The following is an 18,062-nucleotide window of genomic DNA, read 5'->3' on the forward strand; positions in this document are numbered from 1 at the left end:
ATATGAAGAGACTAAGAAAAGAAGTAGTGGATGGTGGGAGTGTGTTATTGTATTTGGCTAGAAGTCAAACATACAACCATGTTGATTACCACATAACAATACATTGCAGAACAATACAAATTGCAAAACACAAATATATATTTAATAGAGTTTTATTTAAACTAAACTATTGTAACACTTGATAGGATAGGATAATTACACATTGAAGAAAAATAATAAATATATAAGATATAAAACCTAAAATAAAAAGAAAAATAAAATAGTGATAACGAGAAAAATTGTGGGAGTTTCAAAGGTTTAGGTTATATATATATATATATATATATATATATTACAATTATTTCCACTCTTACGAGTATCCTTGGATTTCATCAAAAGTCACATTGACTTAAAAAAAATATTGTGGAACCTTTTGATCCTAGTCAAAAGCCATTATTTATGCTTATATTTCTAAAAATCACAATTCTTAGAACCCACTTCTTTGAATAAATAGTTTGAAGAATAAATCAAATTATCTTTATTTCAAATATAATCATTCGACTAAGTATAAACACTTATTGTTTTGAATTTACTTCAAAATAAGATAGTTCATAAGTGGGAAAAGATCAATTCCTATAAAAGTTATGAGAAAACTTATAATGGCTACAACATGTTTGGTGTTGGTGCAAACACAATAATAATGGAAATAACACAATGAAAAACTGAATAGTAACCTCCACCCTTCACCTCCTCTTTGAGCACATATCTAGCCCTATCTGAGACAATTCATGTTAACCCATTAATCATCACAATTAAAAAGAATAAAATATTCTCTCTCCTTTTTAATGTGAGATTAAACATTTTCACTAACTCCTCATCTTCCATATTCACTCTCATATCTTTACACTTATATTGTAACATTTATTCATTTTAATTAATTAATATTAAAATGCTCCAACATTTGGTTCTCCTTATTCTGGTAGAAGTGCAACCTATTAACCTTGTCTCTTCATCTTTGCTTCCCTCTTTACTTCCAATCCCACTCCATATCTCTCTGAAATTGATAGTGTAAAATCGAAATTTCAACTATGCATTGAAGAAGAGTTTGAAAAGAGTGAAAAAATTGGAAAAGAAGAAAACCCAAAACTTCTTAGACTATGTATTATAAATAGTTATGAAGTTCGCATCGAGAAATTTCAAATGCATAACGCATATGATCCAGTGCTTCATAAGCCTTTACGTATCATAGATCTTTGTTACAACAAGCATAATTTTATGGAGATGCCAGACCATTACGTTAGATTCTTAAATTGTTTACATGAATTGTACAAACGTCACATCAAACGGCCTTGAAATGTCATTTATACACAAAACATAAGAGCTAACTTCAATTTTGGATTTGGTAAATACACTCTGAACTTTCCCCCTTGATATTTTTGTGCTTCCTAATTCTGAGCACTTTGAAATTTCCCACACTTCAAACGCAAAAGGACTGCTCCACAAATAATACTGAACACTCCATAACTTCTCACACTTCAAAGGCAAAACAACGACTCCACAAATAATACATGGGACGTTGATTCCACAAGAATCAAGATACACACAGCCTTAACGAGGTACAATGATGCAGTGTAAAAAATTTGGCACGAAATGGATACTGTTCATTAAGATGAATCAAGGTATTGATTCTAAAATAATAAATAAACTAGTGTTTAACCCACACAATGCGCAAGATCGTTTTACATATTAAATAACATAGTATATTTAAGCATATAGTATCCAATATCCCCTAAATTTTTAGAAATTAGTTTCTTCAAATCACTCGTGTGTACTTCCCTGTTATGAGAGATTAAAAAAAAAAAAAGAATCTGATTATAAGCAATTAAAACTTACATGACAATTTCAAATAGCAAGTCTGCTATTCCTAGGAACCACAATGAAATAAACCATGAGGTTAGAGAATTTTACAACCAAAAAGTTTAAAAGAGAAAAATGGCTACTGGTTTGTGAAACAGAAAGTCAGAAAAATAGTAGTCAAATAATAATGCATAATCAATAGTACATTGGAATATCAAATTCTAAAACCAAACCAATATATAACCCTTAAAAGGGACATTGCAAAAGAAAAAAAATTTGTAGTGCATAATCAAGCCACAATATATAAACAAAACAGAATTCCACCTACAACAAATAAAATGCATAATCAATAGTAGATGGGAATCTCAAATTCTAAAACCAAACCAATCCATAAGTCATAACCCATAAAAACAACATTGAATCTTAATCTTGACCCTAAATTTCAATTGCAAAAAAAAAAAAAAATAAAATAAAAATGACAATCCCGAAAAAGCTGCAATGATACAGAGAAAATTTGTTAACAACAAACCTCGTAGTGATAAACAAAATAGATATATTAGATTATACACACACCCAAGTTATGGAATTCATGAAACTTTTCACCCATTATTATGTAATCATCTATTCATAAAATAAATAAATAAAAGTAAATCATCTATAAGTACTCAAATCCAAAACACTAAGACATACACAATAAAAACAATTATACCGTAGATTATTCTTTTGAAGGTAGTCACATATAAGTTTTGTTTTATTTCAATAATCTATAGGAAGTGAATCTTATGATTCACAATATTCATTATTGTGGAATTGACTAATCTCTGTGTTATTTACACTAAATGTATCACTTTTTGTAAATATAGGACTTCCGAGTCCATTTTCTATTGTAACCTCTCTCAAGCCCATAGATATTAGAACCAAGTAGCATAAAGCTAAACTGTTTTTGTCAGTCCTACTCAAACTGTGGAAGCTTTCCCTCCAAAAAGTAGCTAAGATGGGAATTCTACATCTAGGAACTTGCAAGATGGAAAAGCACATGGAACCTGTCCTTGTTTTAACTCTAAAACTATAAAAGAGCAAGGTTCCTATACAATTGTAGATTCCACATAACACAACCAATTAGCTTTGACCTGAGGAAGAAAAAAAAATATAGATAAGAGAAAGATTGGGGAGAGAAAAAAAAGTTATCACAATGAACCAACTGCAAATTATCTACCACATCAAGCATCAGTGCTACATAATGAAATATTGCAGATACTTAATTTTTTTTAGTATTCTCCTCAAGAAAATTCCAAATCTTCATTAAAGTAGAAGAGCCCAACAATCTAACGTACATCATCCAAAATATGAAACCTATCAAACTCAAAGATACATACTATAAGCCAATTAACAATGTGTCTGTTACCAAACCAAACCACCTTTCAAACCCAAGAAAAACCAGAATAAAAGGCTTCCAATCAGACAGGCCAAGGGTACATACAAAAAATGCACATAACTCTACAGTGGAGGAGAAGTCACTAAGAAAGTCCTCACAAATTTCGTACACAATCATAAAGTAATCCCATTTCTATCTTAACAAAAAATACTCCAATGCTAAATAACAAAATGATACCAAAAAGTATAAAAATATACCTTAATATAAAAACATAACTCAATGCTTATTCCAGTGGCAAAAGCCTTAAAAAATGGACTCAGTACCAGGGGGGAGGATGAATACTATCAATGAAATTTTAAACTCTATCCCTAGTGACATACCAACCCCTTTTATCAGCAACATTTTCAAACCAATCTTTGACAACGCATGATTGCCAAAGTTCGCACATTGCCTTACTATCTGAATTTTTTTTTTTTTTAATAATTCTACTATTTAAGCCAGATGACTAAAGCAACCTTTACATAATATTCGGTACATTTATTTATCTTCACTCTCTAAAAAGGTCCTTTGATTCATCTAAAGGTTGAGACTATATAACATTATTGGTCATTTACGTATTAGAAGACAATCAAAACTTATATAGTTGTTTGTCTTTTAAATATTTTCAAAGAAATTTACACTTAGCTCAATATACTTCACCTACTTTTTTCTGGAAAATGTCATCCAATAATGTAACATGACATTATTTATAAATAGCAAACCTAAAGCCAAACAATAAATTGATTATTAAATCCTTTCTATAAAATAGACATGTATGTGACATGTCAATTTCTAACAGATTATATACCATCCCAAACCCAATAAAATGGCACATTTATTCATGACCAATCTACTGTTAGATCCTTTAAAAAAAAAAAAAAAAAAAAAAACTGCAATTGGAAAACATTTAGCAAAAGAATTAAAAATAAAATCTACAGTCAACTAAAATTTAGCCCAAAAAAAAAAAAAAAAGCTATAAAAAATATGGGAAAGTAAGCAAAGAAAGAGAAAGAAATACAGAAAGAAAATATGTGCCAAAAACATAAGAAAAGGAGAAGGGATGTCATGCCAACAACTGGCTGCTCTTTCACTTCCTAGTAAGTTTTCATTTTAATTTTTTGTACTCTTCCCTCACCTTAACTAATTAGTCACATAATAAATAATCTTCATTTTGATGTTGGCCCATATGCTTAATTTGAAAATAATAGTCTGACTGTGTTAATTTGATAATCTTCATTTTGTTTTTGTTTTTGAATTTTTTGTTCTTTGTCATAAATCTATGTTTTGAAGTTTGGTTTTACTTCCCATTTGATCAATTCCTTCCTTTCTCCCGACAATAGTTCCTCCAACGTTTTCTACCTTAACAGTAAAACCTTAAATGTACCCATCTATTTTAAGTTCCAGTTAAGTTCTTAAAATCTCCTTTTCTAAGATTTTCTTTTCCCAGAAAACGTTTGCACTTATAGTCTTATTTGTGTTGTTGTTAAGGAAATCTTTGTCCTAAATCAAAGCAATTGCAAACGGAAAAGAGATTTCATTGAACAATGAAATAAGGAGGAAAATTTAGGCTATCACACCTTTCATTTTATTGTAGAGAACCCAACGATAATTCTCCTATTAGAGAATCCAGTAACTTTTCTGGCAGGGAAAAAATTTAAATTAGTGATTTAGATAAATGACATTTGAAAGTTTGAGAAGATATGCTAACTACCCATGAGGTGTTCAACAAAACCAAACGATGCCAACGAATTGCAATCTGCAGTATTTACAAAGTTTTTTTTTTTTTTAAGATAAAGATAGAAATTTTATTTGATAAAAGGGAAATCCATGTAAAAACACATAACAACCTTGTAAGCATAGATATAGGGGAACAAAGACCTATTCTGCAGAAAACAAAATATGCAACAAAATAAATACAGTCCATGGACATACAATGCAGAAACAGCAACAGATATTAGAATTACCCCCTGTAAGCACAGATTATGCAGAAAATCCTGAACCTGTTCTGCAGAAAACAAAATATGCAGCAACAGAAATACAGCCCATGGGCATACATCACAGAAACAGCAACAAATATTACACTCAGTCCCCTGTAAATAGCATTCAACAGATATTACACTCATAGCATTCTCAATTTTCATCAATCTTGTATTCCCAAAATAAGGCTGCACTGAACAGAACGGCAATCTAAGGCAAATGAATTGCAATATACATTTACAACCGAGTTCAAATTTAGAATCACATATATTACAACACTTGCAATTCATGTTGATATAAGAGTCTTAGGATGCTCAGAGATTATAAAACCATAACCTATATACACAAAAATTAAATCTCTCATAATCTAAAATAAAACAGAAAATTAAGTAAATAAGAAAAGGGTATGAAGAAAAGAAATTGGTGCATAATTCTTAACCGTTTTTTATGCTACAATTTAATGAATTCAAATTTCAGGTGCAAACAGGAACTAAATCTAACAAAAATCTACCAAACAGGGAAAAAAAAGTTCTAACCAAAAAACAATAATCAACAAAACAAAACCCAAGAAATTAAAATTAAGAACAGAATTTCCAATGATTTGCCTTTCCATCTACAAACCCAAAAAAAGAAAAGCTAAAGAAAAACCCATTACTTTTTTATAACACAGATCGGAATTGAAATCAATCAATGACAAATGAAATCTACAACTGAATCCAAGAGAGAGTTAAAACAAAAACCTATATTTGTACTTGGAGTGCGGAGTGAAACGATTGGAAGCCATATCCAGATCAACAACATCCCCTGCTATAGGCAGCGGCTATAGTGCTCTTTGAATCCTCGCCGTACTTCGCATCGAAATCGACGGTGGTTACAGAAGGCTGATCGGAAGCCTCATCGGTTGGTTCTTCCTTTTCTTCTTCTTCGAGGCGATCTGATGGGCGTGACAGCAGTAGTAGTGTCGTCGTCTAGGGTTTGTTTAGGGTTTTCTTCTGTAGTAGTAATAGGGTTGAGATTGAGTTGGTCTGATGAATCGGTGGCCATTGTGTGAGAGAATCGGAGATGGCACCTCTGATCGCTTACTTCTTTCTCATCTAAGTTTTGGATTTTGTTTTTCATCTTCCTTCTTCTTCTGCTTCTTTTTCTGGAAAAATCAAAAAGCAAAAAGATCGTTTTAGCGTAACTGGAAACAAAGAGTTTTTGAAAGGAACTGGGAAGCGGGTTTTTTTTTTTTTTTTTTTTTATTAGAAACCATGGGCTCTCGCTCTGGAATTTTATTAAAAAATAACTATAAAACCTAAACTATATTATTAGTTTGGCAAGTTTTGAAACAAATTTTATTTCTAACAAATCGAGTCTAGAAGACTCAATTTTGCTATGAAAAAATAGAGTGTGAGACACTCGATTTCCAAGTGAGTATGGAAATCGAGTGTCTTACACTCAATTTTCAAGTGCAAATTCATTGGGCAAAATCGAGTATAGAGAACTCGAATTGTTATAAACTAAATATGTTTAAAACGTTGCCTAACTAATAATATAAATTGGGTTTTATAGTTATTTTTTAATAAAATCCCGCTCTCTGTTTATCAGAGTCTCTCTCAGTCTCTTTCAATTTAATTGTGTTTCTGTTTTTAAACTGTGTGCACGGTAAATGGGTAAAATTTAAGGCGCTCAAACGGTGCAACATACATTGTTTTGTAACTTTAAATTGCACACGTGTCTGAATTTAAGATAGACAATTATCCTATTTGTCAATACCTCCTTAATTGTAAGAATCCACTTTCTCTTAGCTTCTGCTATTATATATATATATTGATATAGATAAAATTGTTATTGCTATTATATATATATAGATAAAATTGTTATTGCTTTTTTTTTAATGAATATTAAAGACTTTATTGAAGCCAACAAGCCAAAATCAGACTGGCCAGCCTAATTAAAAATGACTATTCATCTACTTATACATCCTTTCGTTTTATTTTAACCCCTTTACATTTTCATGTAATCTAATTATTATTATTAGTTATTACAAAACGAGAATACAAATCAAAAGAACTGTTCACCGAATGTTAAAAGAAATTAATATTGAAGTTATCAATTGATTTGAAGGAAAACATTTGTAATAATATTAATTTAAACAAATCCTAAAAATCCAATTTTTAATTCACCTAAAATTAAACAATTCACCAAATATGGAAGTTATTAGTGACTTTAAATATCGAAAATTATCAATCATATGTCGAAATTAAAGTTTGTTGATTTGAATTTTCTCTTTTTTATTTTTTTTCCCCTAATTTACCTATTATTATTTTATTTCTCTTCATTTCATCATTTATTATTTTCTTTATTATGACAAACTTGATTGCCTTTTAAATTCCCAGAATTAATTCATCATTTTCTCAATTCAACCATTTAATCATCCTTTTCCAATTCAAACATTACTCTCTAATTCACACTTTCTTCTGATAGCTGAATTTTCACCATTTTCATTACTCTCTCTTCCCCCCTTAATTTTTCTTGCAATATATCCATGTTCTTATTCTTTCCTTTTGTATATATTTTTTCAAACTACCAAGATTGATGAACAATTTGTTTGGATAGTTGATGCAAAAAATCTCTAACTACTTTCATAATATTCTTCGTAAGTCAACTTCTTAATTCTTTTTCATGTTTCGATACATTCTAATATCTCTTTTTATTTTGGGGTTTGACTTACCTCAAGTACTTTTTTAACTAAAACAAAAGAAGGCCTCTTAAAAAAGTACTAGTGATAAGTCAAACCCTTTATTTTGGTCATTGCAAAATTTTCATGCTCTAATTGAGCTTTCACATTCTAATTTTTCAGGTGCCACTCATTTCCCTCCATTGCTTATTGCTAACATCCACACTTTTGCACTGTTTCAATTTTTTTTTTTTTTAAGTTTATTCAAAATTTAGATAAAAAGCAGGGGATAAAAAAAAAAAAATAAAGAAAGAGAGATGTTACTGTCCTGATTATACTATTGCTTAATTTAAGGATAATATCACCATGTTTATGCTTTGCAAAGTCTTCACCTTAAAATTCTATTTTTATATACTATTTGATCCATGAGTTTGAGTTTGGAAATTGATGTGATATACAATGTAGATTTTGTATTTTCACCCAAGTGAATGCTGTTGGGGGAAAATCCTAAACCCCCTCAATGTCTATATGTGTATTAAAATTAATAACTATCAAGCAATAGCAATATTATGAAAACAAAATTTCAGCAAACACCACAAAAGCACAACCACACAAAAACACCAATTCTTACGTGGAAAACCCTCCGGTGTAGAGGGAAAAAACAACAGGGCAGCTCTGAAAAATATCCACTATGAAATAGAGATTACAACTGTGGGGGCCGGTTAGTCACTAAAATTATTAAAGTCAAGTTAATTGGGCCTGTGGCCCATCCGAGAATGCAAATCTGTCTGAGGAGGCCCATATGAGGTTGTAGGGGAAACCAAACGAAAGGAAGAGTGAATACCACGAAAGGTGAGTTCAGTATTCGTCCGAGGACAAAATCCTTCTCGGCAATATAAGTCCGAGGACGACCAGAACGCCATCTTGTTACAAACGTACTTCGGAACTACGTCACCACTAAAGGTGGGATAAGGGACCAAGGGTAAGAAAGAGAAGGCAAACAAATATCTATAACAACAGTTGCCTCCGCATTAATTGCCTCTCAACCAACTCTCTAGTCGCATTAATGTGGAGGTGATGCCTGAACAGTGATGAAGCAATCCTACAGCTGCTAGTAAGAGGTTTCCAGAAGGTGTTAGATGGGACAGAAAGAGATCCCCTGAACCCAACCTACACGTGTGTAGTGAAGATGACATGAAGAGGGCAATATATAACATGAAAGGAAAGCATGCAGGAAAGGGATTGGAACATAAAAAAAGACATAAAGAACACTCAGGAAAAAAGCTTAGTAACCAAAGAACTGTACTTGTTTCAAAGAAAAACTAATTATTATATTGGTGCTAATCCATCTATAAACGTGAGGTTAAATCATTTTACTTTTAAGAGTTAACCTAGTTCTTGAACACCCAAGCTCTACAAATTTTATTGTTTGGGCCTTTAACGTATGAACCCAATACCAGTTTGGAATCGTTACAAATTGAGTCCTTACAATTGGCACCGTCTGTGGGAAGAGCTTGATTTAACTTAAAAGAACTCCGGTGCAACGTTTATGATGGAGGAAGCAGGTCCACATCATTACGCGACAAGACCACATCAGGAAGATGCCAACCCGCACCAGGCAAAGTCAAAGGGCTCCCAGCACGGTAATCCCCATCGGAGTCCCGAACGGAGAGAAGGCCATGAGGGGAGTGTGCGCACAACTCATACCACCAAAAGTCACTCTCGTGGGAAAAGTCATGTCTCCCATGCAAAGCATGACGGGAACTTGCAACGTGAGATTGCCGATTTAAAGAGAGAGTTGCGTCATGCCCGGCGAGAACGCTCCCCACCTTGCTCCGAACCATCATCCAAGGAGTCGGATGGAGCTAGTTATAGGCGGAGGTCAAGAACTCCGCCCAGTGAGACTTTCTCCTATGAAGAGGAGCACGGCCATCGACATAGGCGCAGAAGCTCGCCTAGTAAGGGCTTGGGTAACAATGCCATGAACAAAGCATTGAGCCAAGTTTCCAAATCACCCTTCATGAGGAATATAGAAGATGCGGTTCTTCCTCGGCGATTCCACCAGCCTACGTTCACCCTGTATGATGGCCACTCAGACCCAGTAGAACACGTTAGTCATTTTAGCCAGAAAATGGCTATCTACTCTAGGGATGAGGCCTTGATGTGCAAGGTTTTTCCATCAAGTTTGGGTCCGGTGGCGATGAGATGGTTCAACGGCTTAAGGGCCAATTCTATTGAGTCCTTCAAAAAGCTGACCCGGGCTTTTGGCGCTCGCTTTATCACATGCAGCAGGGTTCCTCGGCCTTTGGGATTCTTGCTGACTCTGTCCATGCGAGAGGGTGAGACTCTCAAAACTTACTTGGATAGGTACTGGGAAATGTTTAATGAAATAGAAGGAGAGCACGATGACGTGGCCATAAGTACTTTCAAAGCTGGCCTCCCAGCCGATCATGATTTGAGGAAATCCCTAACTGGTAAACCTGTTACCAGTGTACACCAGTTGATGGACAGGATTGATAAGTACAGAAGAGTAGAGGAGGATCAACTGCAAGGAAAATGAAAGGCTAAGGTAATCCCTCAAGAGAGGAGGGATTTCAGGTCGGACCGTTATAACAGTAACCAACCCCGGAAAGACTTCGTCAGGCAGTCAGGTTCTACAGACACCCAGGTGGTTAATGCGGTGTTTCGAGAGCCGGTGCAGCAGGTTTTGGAGAAGATAAAGAATGAACCCTTTTTCAAATGGCCAAACAAGATGGCGGGAGAGCCTAGGAAACGCAACCCGAACCTATATTGCCAATGTCATCAGATCATGGGTACACGACGGAAAATTGTAGGAATTTATAGGACCATTTGGAATAGTTGATCCAAGAAGGGAAATTAAAGCAACTCTTGCATCATTCTAGGGTAGGGCAAGCCAAGCAGGCTCGGAGATGCGTGGGGATGCATCTTCAAGGGCCCCCCTTGGTACGATCAACGTTATCTTTGCTGCCCCAGGAAGGACTGGATCTTGCCCTTCCAGGGTACTGTCGGTGTACCGACCTCCGGCCGAGGATCATTGCCAAGCGTCGAAGAGGGCCAGGGTGGACGTCCCCCTGATTCTGGGCTTTTCGGATGAGGACAAGATTGGGACCATACAGCCCCATGACGATGCTCTGGTGGTCACGCTAAGGATTGGTGGGTACGACATCAAAAGGGTGATGGTAGATCAAGGTAGCGCTGTGGATATAATGTACCCGGATTTGTATAAGGGGCTAGGTCTGAAGCCAGAGGACTTAGCAACCTACAGCTCCCCTCTAGTGAGTTTTGAGGGAAGGATGGTCACTCCGAAAGGACTGATCAGGCTACATGTGCAAGCCGGAATAGATGTGATGGAGGTGGACTTCATTGTCGTAGACGTTTTTTCTCCATACACGGCTATTATGGGCAGACCTTGGCTTCATACCCTAGGAGCGGTCTCGTCTACCCTGTATCAGAAAGTGAAGTACCCATCCGGAGGCCAAGTATTGGAGATAGTAGGAAGCCAAGTGGCAGCTCGGCAATGCCTGGTAGCGGCTATACAACATCGGCCAGAGGCAGAGACCTCGGCTACAGCCGATAATGAATTATAGCAATTAAAACCCCCAGTATTACCCTTAGATATGTCAGTCGACAAGGTAAAGTGTGAAGATTTGGAGAGGGTAACTGTTACTGATAATCCGGAAAAATTCTTCCAGGTTGGGGCTAAATTGCCTTTGCAAGAGAATGAGAGGTTGCTGGAGTTCCTCCGAGCAAATGTAGACGTGTTTGCATGGAATCCGTATGAAGCCCCAGGTGTGGACCCGAATTTCATTTGTCATCGACTCAACGTGAATCCTGCCGTTATTCCCAGGAGACAGCCACCTCGGCGACCATCGAAAGAGCACGCCGAGGCTGTTAGGAGTGAGGTGGCCAAGCTCAAACAGGCTGGGGCTATCAATGAAGTTTTTTATCCTCAATGATTGGCCAATACGGTGGTGGTAAAAAAGAAGACAGGAAAGTGGCGAGTATGCATGGACTTCACGGACCTCAATAAGGCTTGTCCCAAGGATCCATTTCCCATGCCGAAGATAGACCAGTTGGTGGATGCAACCGTAGATCATCCTAGGATGAGTTTCTTGGATGCCTTCCAAGGATATCACCAAATACTGCTGGCCTCGGACGATCAGGAGAAGACTGCTTTTGTCACTCCTATTGGGAACTACCATTACAAAGTGATGCCCTTCAATTTGAAAAACGTCGGATCTACCTACCAACGGATGATGACTAAAATGTTCGAACCACAACTTGGTAGAAGCATTGAGGTTTATATCAATGACATGGTTGTGAAGAGTAAAGTGGTGTCCGAGCATGTGGAAGATCTCACGAATATCTTCGAGATACTGAGAAAACACAAGTTACGCTTAAATGCTTCAAAGTGCTCCTTTGGTGCAGGCTCCGGGAAGTTCTTGGGGTACATGGTGACTCATAGAGGAATTGAAGTGAACCCAGATCAGATTAAGGCCATTAACGATTTACAAGCCCCTCAGAATCCAAAAGAAGTGCAGAAACTGACTGGAATGACAGCTGCTTTAAACCGATTTATTTCCAGATCAGCCGAGAGGTGTCGTCCCTTTTTCCGTCTACTGCATAAGTGGCAAGGATTTGAATGGACCGAGGAGTGTGCTGTGGCATTCCAACAGCTGAAGGAGTACCTATCCAGGCCACCTATCATGTCTAGTCCTGAGGTGGATGAGGTATTGTTTGCTTATCTGGCAGTTGCCCCCCATGCAGTTAGTTTTGTCCTAATATGAGAGGACAGTGGCGTCCAAAGACCAGTTTACTACGTAAGCAAGTCCCTTCATGAGACCGAGGTGAGATACTTGTCACTAGAAAGGCCATCTTGGCGGTGGTCCATGCAACACGCAAACTTCCGCATTACTTTCAGGCCCATACTGTGGTTGTCTTGACTCAGCTACCTCTGGAGTCCATACTAAGAAGTGCAGACTACACCGGAAGAATTGCTAAATGGGGCATAATTCTAGGTGCTTTCGATATCAAGTATATGCCTCGCACCTCTGTGAAAGGCCAAGTCCTTGCTGATCTGGTAGCAAAGTTCGCCGAGTGCCCAGAAGAAGTTAATAGGAAGCAAGACAACATGGATGAAAAATCGGTTGGCCTAATATCCACACAAGGCAGATTCTCTTGGAGGGTATACGTGGATGGGGCAGCAAACCAACGGGGAGCAGGATTGGGATTAGTTTTTATATCCCCTGAAGAGGTCATCATTGAGAAGTCCTTGAGGTTAGGATTCTCGGCTACTAACAACGAAGCGGAATACGAAACTTTGTTGATGGGAATGAGTATGGTCCAGAAAATGGGCGGGAAGATAGCAGAATTATTCTCGGATTCAAGATTGGTAGTCGGCCAAGTGAAAGGAGAGCTGGAGGCCCGAGATCCGAGAATGCAAGGGTATTTGAGCCAAGTTAGGCGTATGCAAACGAAGTTTGAGTCTTTCGACTTATCGCATATCCCCCGAGGTGAAAATACTCTCGCCGATTCCTTGGCAACCCTTGCCACCTCCTCGGTACGGAATTTTCCTCGGCTGATCATCGTTGAAGATTTGCAATCCCCCACCTCACCAAAAAATGACGTTTGCCAAGTCTATCAAGCCAGTCTAGTGCCGAGCTGGATGGATCCCATATTAAAATTCCTTGAAGGTGACATCTTGCCCGAAGAGAAAGTAGAAGCTGAGAAAATATAGAGGAAAGCTCCTCGGTTCTGGTTATCTGAAGACAAAAAGTTATACAGACGGTCCTTCTCTGGGCCGTACCTGCTCTGTGTACATCTTGAGATGTCAGAGTCAATCCTAGAAGAGCTACATGAAGGTATTTGTGGAAGTCATACAGGGGGAAGATCCCTATCACACCAGGCCATCACACAAGGATATTGATGGCCAAACATACAGAAGGAGGCACAGGAGTATGTTAGAAAATGTGACCAATGCCAAAGATTCGCTCCAAACATCCACCAGCCAGGAGGAACTCTTAACCCTCTCTCCAGTCCTTAGCCTTTTACTCAATGGGGGCTGGACATTGTCGGCCCTTTTCCTAAAGCCTTAGGAAACAAAAAGTATCTGTTGGTCAGCACAGATTACTTCACTAAATGGGTCGAAACTGAACCCTTGGCTAACATCAGAGATGTAGATGTTAAGAAGTTTATTTGGAAGAATATTGTCACGCGATTTGGAACCCCCCGCACACTTGTCTCGGATAACGGACTTCAATTTGATAACAAGGCCTTTAGGCAGTACTGTTCAGAATTGGGTATAAAAAATAGATATTCCACTCCGACTTATCCTCAAGGGAATGGGCAAGCTGAAGCTATTAACAGAGTGATAGTCAATGGACTTAAGAAGAAACTGGATAATGCAAAAGGAAAATGGGTAGAAGAATTGCCACATGTTCTCTGGACCTATCGAACAACGCCCCGATGTTCAACGAGGGAAACTCCATTTTCCATGACCTATGGAGCCGAGGCCGTCATCCCTCTAGAAAATAGATTCCCAACGTTAAGGACCAGTACATTTTCCTCGAACAGTAACGATGGGATGTTGGAGAAAAGTTTAGATTTGATCGAAGAACGAAAGGAGAGTGCAATGGTCCAATTGGCTTATTACCAGCATAAACTCAAGCAAGGCTATGATAGTAATGTGAAGCTGAGGCCACTAGCCGTGGGAGATCTGGTGCTGAGGAAAGTTTTGGGGACCACCAAGAATCCGGCATGGGGAAAATTTGGGCCTAATTGGGAAGGGCCTTATCGGATTACTTCAGTAGCCGGAATAGGCGCATATTATCTGGAAGACCTAGATGAAAAAGCTGTACTTCATCCTTGGAATGTAAATAATCTCAAGAGGTATTATTATTAATAAAAATATTCCGGTTTGAGTTTTTTCTTTTAATTTATGTTAACCATGCATCCTGTGTTCCCACATTCTATGATATGTGTTGAAGTATTAAACGAAAACTAAGTTATGTTAGGTCCTCGGATCACAAACTTAGTGGAAATTAATACCATGTGATATGAATTGAAGTGTTAAACAGAAACTAAGTTATGTCAGATCCTCGGATCACAAACTTAGTGGAAATTAACACCATATGATACGTGTTGAAGTATTAAACAGAAACTAAGTTATGCCAGGTCCTCAGATCACAAACTTAGTGGAAATTAATACCCTGTGATATGAATTGAAGTGTTAAACAAAAACTAAGTTATGTCAGGTCCTCGGATCACAAACTTAGTGAAAATTAACACCCTATGGTATGAATTGAAGTGTTAAACAGAAACTAAGTTATGTCAGGTCCTCGGATCACAAACTTGGTGGAAATTAACACCCTATGGTATGAACTGAAGTGTTAAATAGAAATTAAGTTATGTCAGGTCCTCGGATCACAAACTTAGTGGAAATTAACACCCTATGGTATGAACTGAAGTGTTAAACAGAAACTAAGTTATGTCAGGTCCTTGGATCACAAACTTAGTGGAAATTAATGCCCTACAATATCTACTGAAGCCTTAAATAGGACTCTATGAATATTATTTAATGTACAATTGACGTACTGAAGACCCAATTTTATTCAACCTTTGAACTTTCTATAAAGTTTCAATTGATTAGAAAGAATACGTACGTATCCAAAATGTCTCCCTAAGACCTCGTAGTATTAATGATTATCATCCATTTTTAATCGCCAACTGGTGATATTTATAAGTAATACTTCCCCATGCAAACAAAGGATAGTAAAAATGAACCCATCCAAATTACAATAACACAGTGAATGAGTACAAAAATAATATAAAGCAACAATAGCGGTAAGAAAATAAACATAAGAATCCTTACGAAATTTCTAATTAGATTACAAAACAAGTCCTATTTTTTCAATTTAAATTGGATCTTCGGGGCCTGGCCGGCTGGTTTGTCCGCCTCTAAGGTGGTGATTTCCTCTTTATCCTTAGAAGCTCCCCCAGCTGGCAAGACCGTGGAGGCTAAATCCTGTTGAAAACTTTGGGAGGCCACCTCTGCCTCAGAAGCAATTGCAGTCTTGTCTGAGGAAGCTTCTGGAGGGGCAATACTCCCTTTAGCTGGTTCTGGCTGGCCAAGAGGAGGAAGACTCGGAGGCAAAACCTCCTTATTGGGATTAACGGTTGAGGGAATGGTTTCAGCTTGATGGGTTGGAGGAGCTGAGGGGCGAATCGCCTCAGGATAGAATACATTCTCTGGCCTCCGTAGCTCAGATGAAGCCTCAACCCCAGCTCGGTTAAGGGCCTCATCCCAAGTTTTGGCACAGTAGATGCAGCACACCACTGGAACCTCGGCTCTCAAAGCCTCCTCAGTCTCAGCTATACCGACCTCATATCCTCTTTGCTCAGCCTCATTCATTGCTCGTTCGGCCTCGGTCTTTGCTTTCTCGGCTTCCTCCCTAGACTTTTCAGCTTGCTCCCTCAGCTTTTGAGTTTCCTCTAAGTGTTTCCTAAGGGCTACAGCCTGTTCCCGAGCCTTCTTCAGTTCGGCATTCGCCTCTCGCAAGTGGTTCCCCTGGTCCTTGGCCTACTTTTGATAGCCTTCCAGGGCCGACTCAACACTCTTGCGAGCTTGTTCCTCAACAAGTAACTTTTTTTTCGCATCGGCCAAGTCCTGTTCAGATTTGGACAAAGTCTGTACAGCCGTTGCCCATTTCTTCCTTTCATCATCCAACTGATTAGAGCAGATATTGAACATCTCATCCAGCTTGAAAGTATTTTGGATAATCTATAGGGAAGAGGTTAACACTATAGTCAGTAAAAGTACATATTAGTGAATAATGGTCACAGAAAGAAAAAAGAAAAGAGTCAGCTTCTTACCATGCCCAAGTATCTTTTGTTGTTGAGGATGAGTTCATTCTTCCTCACATTCTTTATTTCGGCCATATCTTTTGGAAGCAACAAGGCCTCCTCTATGGCCGAGGCTATGTGACACCCTATGCTGCCGTTGAAGTCCTTTATAGATGCATCATCTCATAGGGGCTCCCCGCCGTGCATAGGTGCTGGCAACCATGCTTGCGGCTCAGGAAGTTGGGTGTCAGACCTCTCCTGGTCTCGCGGAGCTTGGTGTCTGGTCTTTTGCTGCTTTGCAGCTCGTTGGGCATCCTCTTCGCGAGTAGGGCGAGACCTGCCAACGTCTACCACCTCCTTACCTTTCTGCTCTGTACACCTTTTTAACTCGGCAACATCAAGACGGGCTGACTGGGGAGGTTGATGAAAAGGCTGGTGAGGAGCAGGAGGAGGAAACTTAGTGGGAAGAAATGGAGTCTGGGATTGTGTTGATTTTACGGGTGCACTCTTCTCGGGCTGACCTTCCATCAACTCCATCAAACTTCTTTGGGGCTTCCTCTGTATCCCCATCTCGTCAGGATCTTCTTCGGAGCGTATGGATTGATCAAAAATCCCAAAGTCATCCGAGGAGTCAGAAAGTTTCTACAACTTCTTCCTCTTCTTCTTCCTCTTCCTCTCTCTCTTCTACTTCCTCTTCTCTGAGGGTAAGTTGGGATGAAGAGGCTCCTGCCGAGACGTCGGCCACGAAAAAGGGCTCGATACGGGATGTATCTTGGGAAGTGGAATACCCTCTGGAACAATGAACCCCTTGAAGGCAACACTGATACGGTGAAGCCGAGGATCGCAGGTTCTGATCACGCACTTAGGCGCCTGGAAAGCAAATGATGAGGGGGTATAGCCGAGGATTAAATGTGCTGCCCGAAGTTGGCCGTCAGCTTCGTTCACATATATCTCGGCTTTCAATACCTTATCCAAGCTCGCTTGATTGACTAACCTAAGGTTGGGCTTTGTGTAACGTCTATCTGCAAAACCATTGAATTGGAGTGAAGCGTTGTTAGAGATAGGAATACCAAGACTCAAAATAAATAAATAAAAAATGTACATGTAAACCAAATGTTATGAATCTATAACTACACTCCTACCTGGTACTCCTTCCACCATGGGGCATGGCAGACCACCGTGCCATTCCCCAGAGAAGATAAGAAAATCCTCCTTTAGGTTCTTGTTTGAAGTGGGAAGGCACTGAATCAGCCTTACCTCGAGATATCTCGACTTGAGATAATACCCCTGCCCCTTCAAGTGATGGAGATT

At 38.3% G+C, this 18,062-nt stretch overlaps 1 long non-coding RNA gene across 1 annotated transcript; it reads right to left on the reverse strand.

Annotated features, from left to right (window-relative positions):
* Positions 1-1,115: 1,115 nt before the first annotated feature.
* On the reverse strand, positions 1,116-6,484 carry LOC126723431 (uncharacterized). The gene is made up of 3 exons (XR_007654296.1): positions 5,968-6,484; positions 4,828-4,888; positions 1,116-2,966 (listed from the first exon to the last, which is right to left on the reverse strand). It is a non-coding gene; the product is annotated as an uncharacterized LOC126723431 (long non-coding RNA).
* Positions 6,485-18,062: the final 11,578 nt, after the last annotated feature.

Source organism: Quercus robur, chromosome 4 (genome assembly GCF_932294415.1).
Source record: "Quercus robur chromosome 4, dhQueRobu3.1, whole genome shotgun sequence".
In the NCBI taxonomy this organism is placed as follows: Eukaryota; Viridiplantae; Streptophyta; class Magnoliopsida; order Fagales; family Fagaceae; genus Quercus; species Quercus robur.